Raw genomic sequence first — 14221 nt, forward strand, 5'->3', positions numbered from 1 at the left:
ATCTGACTCAGGTCACGATCACAGGGTCGTGGGATTCAAGCCCTGTGTTGGTCTCTGCACTCATCATGGAGTCTGCTGGGGATTCTCTCCCTCTCCCACTGTCCCTCCCGCGACTTGCATGTCCTCTCAATCAATCAATCAATCAATCTTTTTTTTAAAAAAGATTTTTATTTATTTCTGAGAGAGAGAGAGAGAGAGAGAAAGAGAGAGAGAGAGAGGCAGAGACATAGGCAGAGAGAGAAGCAGACTCCATGCAAGGAGCCTGATGTGGGATCAGTCCCGGGACTCCAGGATCACGTCCTGAACTGGAGGCAGGCACCCAACCACAGAGCTAGCCGGGCGTCCCTAATCAACCAGTCTTTAAAAGAAAATGGACACAGGGATATTTTAGTCCTACATGCTATTCCAGAGTATTGCCAATGCCCCCACGAAGAGACAGAGCTTCCTCTTCCCTTGAATTTGGGTGGGACTCCCTTTGTGGCTGCCTCAATGAATAGCTGGCAGTGGGCTTCCGAGGCTAGGTCATAACCAGCGATGTGGCTACAGTCTCTCTCAGGAGGCTCTCCATTGGAACTCGGCTGCCATGTTGTGAGGAAGCCACATGGAGATGTTCCCGCAGAAGAGCCCAGCTCGGGTGCTAGCCAGTCACCAGTGTGAATCCCCAGACATGTGAGTGAATGAGCTTCCTGAAGATTCCAGCCCCAGCCTAGGAATTGTCCCAGCTAACAGAGCGTAGAGCAGAGACAGAGCCCTACCAGCCCTGCTGGACGACAGATCCATGAACAAAATAGATCTTATTATTGTTCCAGGTCTCTAACCTTTGGAATGGTCTGTTCCACAGTAACCAATAATAAATAAAACAGATCCCACAGCCACCCTTTGCTTAGAACCAGGTCTCCAGTAGGAAATCAGAGTATCTGAAAAGGTGGTGAGGTTAAAGTGACATTTTGGTTGAATACACACTTTCAATTTCAGTGATGCTGATCAACTTGTTTTTTAGGTTAAATTTCCCGCTAGGGCTGCATTAGAATGAATGGTTCACATCCCTTTATTTAAACTTGTCTTCTGTTCCTGTGGATCAAAGAGATAAGTGGTAGGGTTAGAACTTTACATAATTTTGAAATTTAATTTTTAATTTACTTTTTAATGAAAATTATATATATTTAAAGTATAAAATGTGATGTTCTGATATGTGTATACCTCATCAAATGATCACTACCCTCAGGCCAACGTATTTATCTCCCCCCATAGGTGCCTTATTTTGTGAGTGTGATGAGAAAACCTGGAAATCTACTCTCTTAGCAGATTTCAAGTACACAATTCACTATTAACTATGGTCACCAAGCTGTATCTTGGATCTCCAGAACTCATTCGCCATATAACTGAAAGTGTGCCCCTTCTTCTTCCCCCCACCCCAATCCTCAGCCTCTGATTACCACTGTGCTACTCTCTGTTACTCTGAATTCGACAGTATTTTAAGATTTCACATATAAATGAGATCATGTGATAGTCATCACATGATGACTGTGTCTGGCTTATTTCACTTACATAATATGCTCCAGATTCATCCTTATCCACGTGACTCTGGTAGCCTCTCAAGCAAGCCAGTTTCTCAGTCTTACACTTGGCTTTGGAAGAGGACACACCTAAATTTACTGAAAAACAAACCAAAAAATTTCCAGTTTCAAGTCTCTGTATGTCTTTTTCATTGTTGATAAGTTGATGCCTACATTCATTATCTTGCAAACACTCGCTCTCTTTTTTCAGTGAAGTAAGGCAGTCGTAAAAACTTAGCAAGAGCAAAACTGGGGTCTTTGGCAAGTGTAATGGAGGCCTCCCTAATTGATAAGGTCTGTGTGGGATGCTGGAAATTAGTTTATATTTGGTTCCCACCTAAAATAACGGGCGGTTGCCAGACTCTCTTCCATCTAGAAAGAGCCCCAGCTTACAATTCACTACTAGGTCTGCTGAGTATCTAGTTATCTACTCCCTGGAGCATGATTATTCCCAGATTCTCTCCTTCCTTACCTCCCTTCCTTCTTTTTTTCCTTCCTTCCTTCTTTCTTTTTGCCATTCAACTTGTCTTGACCTAACAACAAAAAAGGGGCAATAAATTCTAAAGACGGTTAAAAGAAACTTAAATGTATGCTTTTCAAATAGGGTTTTCAGTAGGAAATAGGATAGCACAGCGGTTGAGAACCATGAACATAGAACAGGTGTCTCTGAGCCCTGGTGCCTTAGCTTCCATCAGGTCCCTTAGCCTCGGGACCCCGCCTTTTTTCATCTTTCTAAGTTGCAGATAAGAAACTGTACCAAATTAGAGTGTTATGTGGCTTAAAGGAAAAAATCCCACGTGAGAAATGCAAGACCTGGCACATAGTAGGCATTCAGTGGATGTTAGCGAGTACTGTTTTGAATCAGAGAAGATCCACTGGGATTTCCTTAAGTCTTCTGTAACCTTCTAGAAGCCCATGTTAATACCCAGTAACGCCAGTGTGACAAAGAGGAAGTGGGTACCAGTTTATTTCGGGGAGTCCATGACAAATTAGCCATGCCTCCATCAGGTGATCGAATTGGAAATATTCTCCGAAGGACCTTGCAATGGTAAATGTAGTGGAACCTAATGGAAGAGTAAATGTAGCTCTCTTTGTAGGGAATAAAAGTAAGAATAGACTCATCTTTTTCAGCAGAAAGCATATCATGAGGAAATTAAAATTTCTTTTAATTTTTTTACATACATTTTTAAAAATTTAGATTCAATTTTAAATTACTTTCAAGCTCTTTCAGTTTTCAGTAGCATGGATCCCTTGGTCTTCTCCTCTGGGTTGATAGTTTTTATTGTTTGGTGTATAGATATACCAACGTGTGCGTACAACCTACCCCAGGAGAGACTCCCTGGGTCAGGATCTTCAGGGGTGAGACCCACACGTCTGAAATTTTTAAAGCTCCAGAGGTGATTTGCATACACTATAGTCTGGAAACCACTGTTCTAGTATCTCCAAGAGATTTAATTGAGATATTGAGATATGCAGCAAGGTTTGTGACTATTCTCTACGGAGAAGTCAAGGCTTCAACAGATGTGCATTGCTTCCAAGGATGAAAAATCATTTAGTGGAAATGGGCACTGGATTCAAGAGCCCATGATCCTCCTGTAGAGCAATCATTGATTAATTCACTCATGCTTTCCTTTATTCTTCTATACCTGTGACAAAGGTTCAAGGGGCTGCTCTGTGCAGAGGACTGCTACCCTACCACACAGGCACCAAGATGGCCCCATTTTCCAGTGCTTACGGGAAAGACAAAGAAGTCCATGGCATGGTTCCTTTCCCTGAGGACCTCACAACATTAAACTCACATTATTCTGACCTTAATTCTTAGGGTTGCTATACCCAGGACGCCCGGAGTCCTGTGAGGGGGCATGCTGAGAAGGGGGGAGGATCTCATAAACTGCAGAGGAGCCTAATTATGAGGAAATACTGGCCCAAACAAACACGGGACAGAGATAAACAAAAAGGGGGTGAGGGAAGTAAACCTTACGTGTAGCATGTACTTCTGATAAGAAAATGGTTCAAAGTAGGGAGTCAAGAAATAATTTTTTACCAAGTCAGCTGTTGTAAATCTTTTTGAGCTTTTTGTCACAAAATCCATAAAGAGTTGGTTTTCTGGTCTGATGGTGAATGAAGAATGTCTACCAAACTATCCCAAGAAAGACTGCAGGAGAATTTTCATCCAGAGGACTACTGTTGCCCTCTTGTGGGATGGTTTGAGAAATACTGAAACAGAAGTCTATTTGGGTACAGCGTGAATAGAGGCCTCACAGACATTTCAGTGGGCGGGAATTCGGATCAAGGCTTGGCGTATTTCACAACGCGTTTGAGGAGGCTCTCATGAGATGTGGTGAACCAAGGCTGAGATCACCAAGAGCTCATGTCTTACGGATAGTGTTGGAATTAAGGAATGTGTGTGGAACAAACCCAAGTACTGGAAGCCTTAACTGATGCGGAGTGAAGGGAACGGGTTTTACCACCTTGAGGACTGACCACTATGCTCCAATGAGCCCTCATGGACCTGAACTTCTGGTTTGTTTGTTTGTTTGTTTTTCATCTCAAACAAACAAACAAACAAACCTCAAGGGTTCTCATGATGACCAAAGAATGCAACAGATATGAAAACATTTCAAAGGAGAAAGGCGAACCATGACTACATTATGTGCTTTAATTAGCACCTGACTCACCTGAAGCACTGGTCAGTGGTCAAGACAGAAGCTCTGAGCATTCACTGCCTAAATTCCTTTGGCTGAAATTTTGAGAGAAACTCAAAACCTCGAAAGTTGGTCACTTTATACTGATTTGGGGAAATGGGCAAAAATAAGGAGACTTCCATGTTATTTACAGGAAAGGTGGAAACTTAAGATCATTGTTTCAGGAACTCCTGTGAACACCCATGAACTAGACTAGGAGAATCTTTTCTGTAAGTTTCTTTGTTGGTTTTGTTTTAGTAACTTAACTAGTCATGCTTATAATGGAGATATTTTTACCCCCACATCTAGGACAGAACTTAAACAGAATTGTTTGCCTTCTATTAAAACCAGGAACAGAGTTGCATCTGGGTGGCTCAGGGGTTGAGCGTCTGCCTTCAGCTCAGGGCGTGATCCTGGGGTCCTGGGATTGAGTCCCACATTGGGCACCTCACGGGGAGCCTGCTTCTCCCTCTGCCTGTGTTTCTGCCTCTCTCTGTGTGTTTCTCATGAATAAAAAAATAAAATATTTTTTAAAAATAACAACCAGAAACAACCAGAAATAGTGATACCTAAGCTTTGATTTTCAAGATGCCATACATGAACTGAAAAAGAGTTGTTCTAACTGCAGAAGGATGAGCCAGCGGCTTCTGTAGACTGGTTCGCATACATCTACCCCTGCCTCCTCAAGGGCCACTGCTGTACTTCAAGGAGTAGGGAGGTGAGACATCAGTTAATGGTGAGTGATGGTTCATTTTCCGTGTCAACGTGAGTGCACCATGAGGGTGCCCAGGTATGTGTTCAAACATGATTCTGGATGTGTTTGTAAGGGTGTTTGTGGGTGAGATGAACATTGAAATCCATGGACTTTGAGTAAAGCAGGTTGCCCTCCGTAATGGTCGTCATTCCATCAGTGAAGACTTGAATAGAACCAAAGAGTGGTCCTCCTCTGAGCAAAAGGCAATTAGGCCAGCAGACGGCCTTCAGACTCCCGCTGCGTCATTGCCTTTTCCTGGGTCTCCAAGCCTGCCCACCCATTCTGCAGATTTGGGACTTGCTAAGTCTCTATAATCATGAGCCAATTCCTTGATAGAAATCTCTTACTGTATGTATCCATGTCCTATTGGTTCTCTCTTTCTCTCTCCAGAGCCCTGATTGATACGGAGCTCCAGATGAGATCTACGTTGGGCCAAACAGAAGCAACTGCTTAGGATTCGAATTCCAAACTACCTAGAAGGGACAGAAGCAGCGTGCCAGGCATGCTCTGCACTGGCCTGGATGTGGCCAGTTGATGAACTCCCAGAGCCTCAGCTGGTTTGATGACAGCGTCGCAGCTCCCAGGTGGCCCAGTTCTGCATCGTGACTTTGGGAATCACTCCTGGAAACTCCACTTAGAGTTTCTTCAATTTCTCCAGCCTTCCCAATGATCCCGGGAGTCATTTATCGCCCTGTAATAAATCCCTCTCTGCTTCTACGCTGCTCTTTGCAAGTGAACCCTGACCAATGTGGCACGTTGGTCATTTCAGCTCCGGGAACTGCTATTGTTAAGGGAACACCAGAGTAGCAGCAATCTGACAAAGAGCCTTTATGAAAGCCCATGGTGTGAGGGAAATGAAGTGGAGGCTCAGAGTAAATGGAAACTCCACACCAGTGTCTTCTTGCCATCGTGCAAAGACTAATTCTGCCCAAACTGGATTTCATCTCTACTCAGCATCCTCTGCAAACACCACCAGAAGAACCCCCGCATCCCCATCATTCCACTCCAGACCGTATGAGTAGCATTCCCACCGTGGCATCCAAGACAAAATTCACTGGGTTAACTGAACAGAAAGGGAAGGGAACAGGACCAGCCAAACCAATGCTTGTAGACTTTGCCTATCAAAAAAGTCTCCACAGTTGGTCTCCACCATGGAAAATGTGGCTTCTCTTTCCCTGGCTTAATAAAATTCCAAGTCTTTACGTTGGCAGCCAGTTCTTTAATGGCGATCCCATTTTATTTAAATGATCCAGTCTTTTCCCACTATTCTTTGGCTGAGGAACACGGGCACCACGATTTCCCAGCAATGAAGGCATGACCTTTGCCCTCGTGGGGAGAGTAGTCTGCAAAGTAAACAAGGGTTTCAGAGGTCACAGTATTATTTTCTTCTACCATCTTATTCACTCTGCCATTTTTTCATGGCCTTTTACAACAGATAGATAATGAATAAAATCCATTATTATTTTTTAGTGTTCCCCTGGAAGTAACTTTATTCCCAGGGCTATTGGTCTATTCTGGTAGATGGATTATAAAGACCAGCCTGACAAGCCCCATCCGCTAGGACTAGCTAGGCAGCGCACACGACACAGTGCCCTCATTTAGGCATCAGGGCATAGGTGCCCTTCTGCTTTCCCTCATATATCACGAATCCTTTGGAGTTATAACCTCCACCAAGGTATGCTTCAGCATGATCAGTGCACTGTAGCCGGAGAGAGCCTTTCAAGATCCAAATCTGATATGTCACCACTCCATCCAGAATGATTCCCATGAGGCCCACCACAGTTCGACTCCTGCTCTTCTTTCTTTCCTGGTTTTGCACCAAACTGCCTCTCCCACCCTGTGCTCTCTACTCTGCTCACACCACTTGCTTCTCACCCCCTTGCTTACCTTCAGATCCCAGACCCAGAGCCTTCCCTCACTATCACATGACTCAAAGTACCCGCCACCCTTCTCACTACTCTTGTCATGGGTAGTTTTACATTTGGTCATGACAATCCCTCTTTCTTTCCCACTGCAATGAGCTCTACAAAGAGGAATCAGGTCTGATGTGGCAACTCGCCTTTGGTATCCCATACAGTACCCACCACATAGTAGGTACTAAGGAGAGATTTGTTGAATGAATGAATGAGCGAATGAATGAACTGTTAAATATACAAGTGCTGAGTAATTGATTATACCTAGAAATAAACAGAAAAGGGTGGGGCCTAGCATAGGACAGGGCAGGAGAATTAGATGTGTTTTTCACATATCCAAAAGCAGAGCAGAGACTTAATTTCTACGTGTCCCAAACCCAGCACTGTGTCTGGCAGGTGGTGGTAGGTTCCAATCAACGCCTGTCGGATTGAACGCTTGCCTCACTTCTGACAACCACCGTCTCTTCAACAGCATTCAAAGAAACTGACCAATCCACTTTCCCAGATCAAAGGCAAAATGCAATGCAGCATATCCAGTGAAAATGGATTGAGCTGTTTCCCTAAAGATGTGTTCATTTAATATTAAATGCTATTAGTCAAATACATAAGAATTGAAGAAGGAAAGCGGACCAGAGGAAAAGCTTATCACCATGACATCAGATTTTCCTCCTTAAAAAGTGCCGGGGTGGCAAAGAAAGACCAAACATCAATTATAGGTTTGCTCAGCACTGCTGATTGCCAACGAAAGCCAGCTTTCTGCTGTAGAGCAATTAGTGACAGTTAAATACATTATATATATTTATTGATATGCAAAATTCAATTAATTTTGGTTATAAGGACAATGGCATGTTTTAGAGACAGAGTCTATGTGCAGAGAACAGAGTCCTGTCCTGCAAAATCTGTGGGGGAAATGTCAGCAAATGTATGAAAAGGGATCCTGTTACTTTTTTCAAGTTCTCACAGAACCAAGAAATATGTTTCCTTACATGCCATAGTCATGGTGTACCACCAGAGCCTACCCTGCTCTGCTCTACTTCATACATTTGCAAATGCGTTCAATTTTATGCCATTCACGTGGGCAAACATTTAGGAAAGAATGAGAGGAGCGTAAAATATGTATTATAACTCTTCATACATTATGGTATTTGACCCGATGACCTCAATGAAGGAATTAAGTGACTATATTTTACTTGCTTTCACCAAAACTCTTATTGTAAGTAATAATCCCATTTTTTTTTCACAAAATGAGGAAATGAAGAGCTTAAGAAATATCCTGGGATATTTATAAGAATATACATAAGAATCAGCCAGAGCGTGGATAAACTAGAAACCCGGCCCACATTGATTTACCCAAACCAATAGCATTTTACAAATAAGCTGAAGTTATAGTCAGGGGATATTTCTGTAGTCATTTTGTGTGTTTTTTTTTTTGTTTTGTTTTTGTTTTTTTTGAGGGTAAATGTTAGCTTTATCCTCTTTGAGTTTCACGTGTGGTCAGGAATAAGAACAACTTCTTTTGTGTGAGAGGTTATTTATATAAACTAAGAAAAAATGCCCCCCACGTCGGTCATGTTTGGAATATTCAGGCGTGAAAAACAATAGAAAATGAAAATGGTCAAATCGTGGATGTCTTTCTTCCTTGGGTTCATTTAAAATGTTCCATGAGAGGAGAAGGAAAAAGAAAAGTCAGAATTCTCAGCACAGGGCTTTCAGATTCACCGAGGTAGGAAGAGTGGTTGACAAGGATGTGAAGGCAGACGGCTTGCACCCCTCCCCTCTAACTTTGTAGAGTCTTTTTTCTTATTGTTATTAATCACAAGACCAAAACCTTTGAAGTGATCTTCATTTTCTCCCCCAGGGGGCATGTGTACAACCTCCCCTGTCACTGAAGTTCTCCCTGGGGCCTGATCGGTTTCAGCAAAAAAAAATGTGAAGCATGTGGCATTGTGATCAAGCGAGCCCATTGTATCCAAACCAATCCGTAAAACAACAAATCTGTTGTAGGGGAAGTGGGGGGTAGGGGGGGCGGTGGGGGTATCCTTTTTAAAAAGCAGATAAAAGTAGGTGGAGCTGGTCTTAATTAATCACTCTTATTTTCAAAGTGGCTTTTTCAGGGCAAGTACACAAACCGTAGGGGTGCATACAATCACTGAATGGGTGTCAGACTTCTAGAGAAATGTATGAGCGTTTTCTAACTTGACTTCCAGTTGAATATTTAGATTTCACAGCAAAAGGGCCCAAAGTCAGCCAGTTAGGTCCCCATGGAAGAGCCCATCTCCCTCCGTTGGCCCGCTGGCCAGCAGGATGCTCTTGGGTTGAAGAACAGTGCTCCCAGGATGACACTGAACCTGCACCTCGAGGTTGTCTTGAAGGAGGTACACACAGAGTCCTGAGGGAGGGGTGTGTGTCTCTTGACCCTTCTGTCATTGAAAGGCAGAATAAATGTGTATTGATGGTTCTGCCTGGAAATTCTTGCTCTGCTGTGTTGCTACGGTTTGCAGAGATTGACCCTATAGCCCCTTCCCGCTGCCCGCTTCCTCCGGGCAGAGCCAATATGTCCTGTTCCTGCAGCACCTGGCCGAGGCACTGCAAACTCCAGGAGGATCTATAGCTCATTTTACCCAAAATATGCACTTTCATTTTTTAATTTTTTTTAAAAAGATTTGTTTATTTATTCATGAGAGACACAGAGAGAGAAAGAGAGAGGCAGAGACACAGGTAGAGGGAGAAGCAGGTTCTCTGAGGGGATCCCACTGCGGGACTCGATCCCAGGACCCCGGGATCACGCCCTGAGCCAAAGGCAGATGCTCAACCACGGAACCACCCAGGTGCCCCCAAATATGCACTTTTAATAGGGTTCCTTTTTAATAGGATTTCTCTGAAGTAAACTAATAACTCCTTTGTGCCTTTGGCTTACCTTCCAAGATAGGAAAAATAAAGTGGAGTATGAAGTCCTTCTGTCCATCTACCAGTCTCCATCATCCATCTCTCTCTGTCTCCCTCTCTCTCTCTGTCTCCATCTCTGTCCTCTCTTTGGTTAGATGAAATGAACAATCAGTCGGCTCTCCCAATGACTCTATTTAGGTTGAGGAATTTGTCCCGTTTTGCACAAGCTGTTCACACTCATACCTGCTTCCCCATAACTTCCTTCCTTCTTCAAATTAAAAAGTGAAATCAAAGAGGCGCCTGGCTGGCTCAGTCCCTAAGCCTTGAACTCTTGATCTCAGGGTGGTGGGTTCAAGCCCCTGCCTTGGCCTCTGTGCTGGGTGTGGAACCTACTTTAAAAAAAAAAAAAAAAAAAAAAGAAGTAAAATCAGTTTTGGAAAGCACCCAAAATAAGTACTTTTATTTATTTTTTTAAAAAAGATTTATCTGAGAGAGAGTGAGAGAGAGAGAGCACAAGCATGGTGGAGGGGTAGAGGCAGAGGGAGAAGCAGACTGTCCATTTAGGGAGGAGCAAGATGTGGGGTTTGAGCTCAGGACGCCCAGGATCAGGACCTGAGCCGTGCAGGCGCCCCCAAGATGAGTGCTTTTAGAAAACTTGGGCCATGTCTCCCAAATGGGTGAGAACAATATCTTAAAGTCCTCCCTTCCCCAACCCCTTCCCTCCCTGCCCAGGTGAAAGCAGGGCTGCAGAGCACAGGGCGCAGGCATGGGACAGGCAGGGCCGGGGGAAGCCACACAGGGATGGGGGTGGGTGGTGCATTGGCTTGAATTTCTCTCCTAAATGTGTCAGAGGCACCTTCCTGAGGAGCAGAGGGGCGTCACCATGGCGATGTTGATATTAATGCGGGTGGACGTGCCGCAGGGTGGTCTGGGGACAGCTGTCGCCCTGCATCGCATCATCTCGGCAGCCTAACGGGAAGGGGTGCCCCTTCCCCAGCCTTGGTGACCCCCCTGCCCCCCGCAGTACACTTCTAGATTGAGAGGTGGTCGTAGGCATGAAGGGTCTGGTCATCGCAGCCCACCAAAGACAAGGGCGGTTCTTTGTGGGTTTGCAATAATTCATCCCCATACCTCCCCACCGCCCAGAATATTTTGGAGGAAACTTTGAAAAGGAAAGTTGTAAAAGAAAGTGGCAGACGGTTCTGGCTGGAGGTCACAGAACAGGTAAAAATCAAGGTCCTGATGGGAGAGAAAGGAAGGAAGGAAGGAAGGGAGAGTGTGCAGGACGCGGAGGAACAAGGCCAGGGACCCCCCAGAAGGGCCAAGCTTCCCTTGTGGCAAAAGCTGCCCAGACACGTCCACGTGGAAATAAATGCACGCTTCCTCCTGCTCGCTCAGCCCTGGGGGCCCAGACCCAGGGACAGGCCTTGAAACATGAGCACTGGTCCCAAAAAGTAACATCACATGTGGCTTTATGGCTTCCAGATGACGGTCCTGCCCCAGGTGCCCGAGGGGCCTGAGCTCCGTGCCCACTCTGGGGATGGGGACCAGCCCACTGTCCATCCTCAGGTGATGGCGGGCAGTCAACGGGACCTAAGACGCACTGGCTGGCAGGGCACAACTTACTGAAACGTGTGCAGGCTGTTCCAAGCATCTCATATCCTTTTCCTGATGCCCTCTGTCCACCTCCAGGAGATCGCTGCCAAATCCCTCATGCCCATTGATTGCTTCCTTGGGCAAGCGGAGCTGTGACGTGGACACTGGCACCTTCATGGGCATTTGGTACTCAAAGGGATCTTTAGTTTATTGATTTTTTTAACTGAAAAGTTCTCTTTCTTCTTTCTCTCTTTCTCTCTTTTTTCTTTCTTTCTTTCCTTTCCTTTTCTTTCTTTCCTTCTTCTTTCTTTCTTTCCTTTCTTCTTTCTTTCTTTCTTTCTTTCTTTCTTTCTTTCTTTCTTTCTTTCTTTCTTTCTTTCTTTCTTTCTTTCTTTCTTTCTTCTTTTTAAATTTATCTATTACTTCAAGAGAGACACAGAGAGAGGCAGAGAGACAGGCTGAGGGAGGAGCAGGCTCCCTGCGGGGAGCCCGATGTGGAACTCCATCCCAGGACCCCGGGATCACGCCCTGAGCAGAAGGCAGATGCTCAACCCCTGAGCCACCCGGGCGACCCTGACCAGTTATTTCTATGGAGCTCTTGCCCTTCTCCTTTGGAATCTCAAAATTGGGTTCCAGGCAGCATTTAGCTGCACCTGCTGGATGGACGGGTGCATACCGCCATCTAGTGCATTAGTGTCATAAGGCAACCTGAACCGAATTAAAAACTGAAAGAGAAGATAATGGGTTCTCTCTCTCTCAGCGGATGACAGTCATGGATGTATTTATTTTGCGATCAGTAGATTTCCTTCCTGTCTCTGTAGTAGAGCTACTTTCTATTGCATCATGTATATGCACATCCTATCTCCATAACGGACGGCTCAGAAGGCAGCCCACGGTCAGTTGTGAAGATGGTGGATCTCTTAACAGATTTTTGAATGGATACATTGGTTATGAAATTACAAAGTAGCCACTTCTTATCTTCCCTGCAATGACCACTGGGGATGTGGGAGGCCAGAGAGCCCAGGTGGGCATACACTGGGACGTGGGGTCAGGAACCTCCTGGTTCAGCAGAAACCGGGAGCAGTTATGACCTGGGACTGCTGGGCTGCAACCAGGGAGGCACAGGGGCAAGTGGGGAGCCCAGGAGAGACACCCACCTGCCTGCTGTAGACTTCATTTCATTCAATCACTTACTAAATGGCATTAATTATTTTCAATTGCTGAGTAAAAGATGCGATTAGTTCCCAAGCATGAAAGCGCTCTGTAGGAGTTGAAGAGCTGCTGCAATTTTATACCCTAGATGGGGAGAGGGACATGTTCATGCTCTGAGCCCGTGGCTTCACCCTAAACTTTTAAGGGAGAGGACGTTTCCAGCTGTCAAGGACCCTCAACATTATCCTCATCCACACTTGACTGCTTCTTGTTGGATTTCCCTTGAATGGTGCGGTCATCGGTACAACCATAACTCTGCTGTGCATTCTAGTTACTTTCACCTACTTTCAATCTTTGTCACATCCTGGGCTTGCTTATTTATTTGTTTATTTATTTATTTATTTAGTTAGTTAGTTAGTTAGTTGTTAGTTAGTTAAAAAATGGACAGATCTACAATAGTCTGAATATAACCTAATACTACTGCTCTGTACCCTTAAAAGTGGTTAAAGATGGTAAACTTTCAGTTATGTGTTTTTTGAAAAGCACAATTAAAACATTTGTGTATCTACTAGATTCTAAAGAGATTGTGAAAAAATATGTGTGACCAACAAAAAGGTGCAATGTCAAGCAACAAAGTGAACTTGCCTTTTCTCCACCCCACCTACCTTGACATGCTCTTTGGGTTGGAGACGTGTGGATATGGCCTTTGATTAACGTGTCGCAGGAATCTCAGAACTAAGCCATGTGCCCTTGTTGATCCACCGGCTTCTGGGGGTCATCTGGTGAGTTGGGTGGGGACAGTTTGCCAGAAGGAGCCTAAACCTCTTTGTTGTGTCATCCGCTCAGAAGTTCTGGAATGTTCGTGGTCTCATGGCTGATCTCATGGCTGCCTCTTTCCCAGCGTCTGTGTCTTGGATCCAATGTCATCTCCTTGGAGAAACATGCCCTGGGTGTGTTACTGAGCCTGGCTCACCCCAGCCACCAGGCTGCACAACTCTCTACCTCAGTGTCGGGCTTCCCTTACTGGCTTCTCCACATTCAATCACAACTGCAATTACCTCTGTACTTGTACTTGAAGGCCGTTGGGCCGTCCACACTGGAAAGCATGTTCCCTTAGAGCTGAGGTCCTGTCCATCTTGATCCCCACCAGGTCCCCGCTCCTCAAAGCAGTGTCTGGACCTTCTGCATTGCTGCTGGAGGTGCACAATGTAAACCCTATTGAGGGGAATCTGACCTCTCCCGAATGCGTTTATCCTTTGACCCAGCAATCCCACATGCCAGCGTTTATCCTTACAGATTGAATTGCACATGTGTGCATAAGAGGAGTCACTGTGGCTTTGTTCTTATTCCAATAACAAAAATTAGAAACCCATGCCTATCAGTAGAAACAAGATGAATAAACTAGGGTACGTATGGTAATGGACTACTAGACAGCTGGAAAAAATACTGAAGAACATATCTGTGTGCAGACATGGAGAGATTCAGGTGCCAAACAGTAGATATTGGGTGCTTCTGAACACAGAAAGCAAGATTTATATAATTATATTTGTTTATAAATAAGAAATAAGTAAAATAGCCTACCAGTGACGGGCAGTTGCCTTCTCACTTGGTACTTTTTAATCTATTTTTTTTTGTGTTTTTTAAAGATTTTATTTACTTATACATGAGAGACACAGAGAG

The 14221-nt window shown here is 44.7% G+C and overlaps 1 long non-coding RNA gene across 2 annotated transcripts; it reads right to left on the reverse strand.

Moving 5' to 3' along the window:
* Window positions 1-203: 203 nt before the first annotated feature.
* LOC106560144 lies at window positions 204-13414 on the reverse strand. Of its 2 annotated transcripts, XR_005355355.1 has the most exons (6): window positions 13207-13414; window positions 4810-6337; window positions 2029-2089; window positions 1549-1655; window positions 964-1071; window positions 204-358 (listed from the first exon to the last, which is right to left on the reverse strand). It is a non-coding gene; the product is annotated as an uncharacterized LOC106560144 (long non-coding RNA). The 2 variants fall into 2 exon arrangements; XR_005355354.1 differs by having other exon boundaries at window positions 204-1071; window positions 13207-13412.
* Between the last annotated feature and the right edge of the window lie 807 nt (window positions 13415-14221).

Source organism: Canis lupus, chromosome 2, assembly GCF_011100685.1.
Source record: "Canis lupus familiaris isolate Mischka breed German Shepherd chromosome 2, alternate assembly UU_Cfam_GSD_1.0, whole genome shotgun sequence".
NCBI lineage: Eukaryota > Metazoa > Chordata > Mammalia > Carnivora > Canidae > Canis > Canis lupus.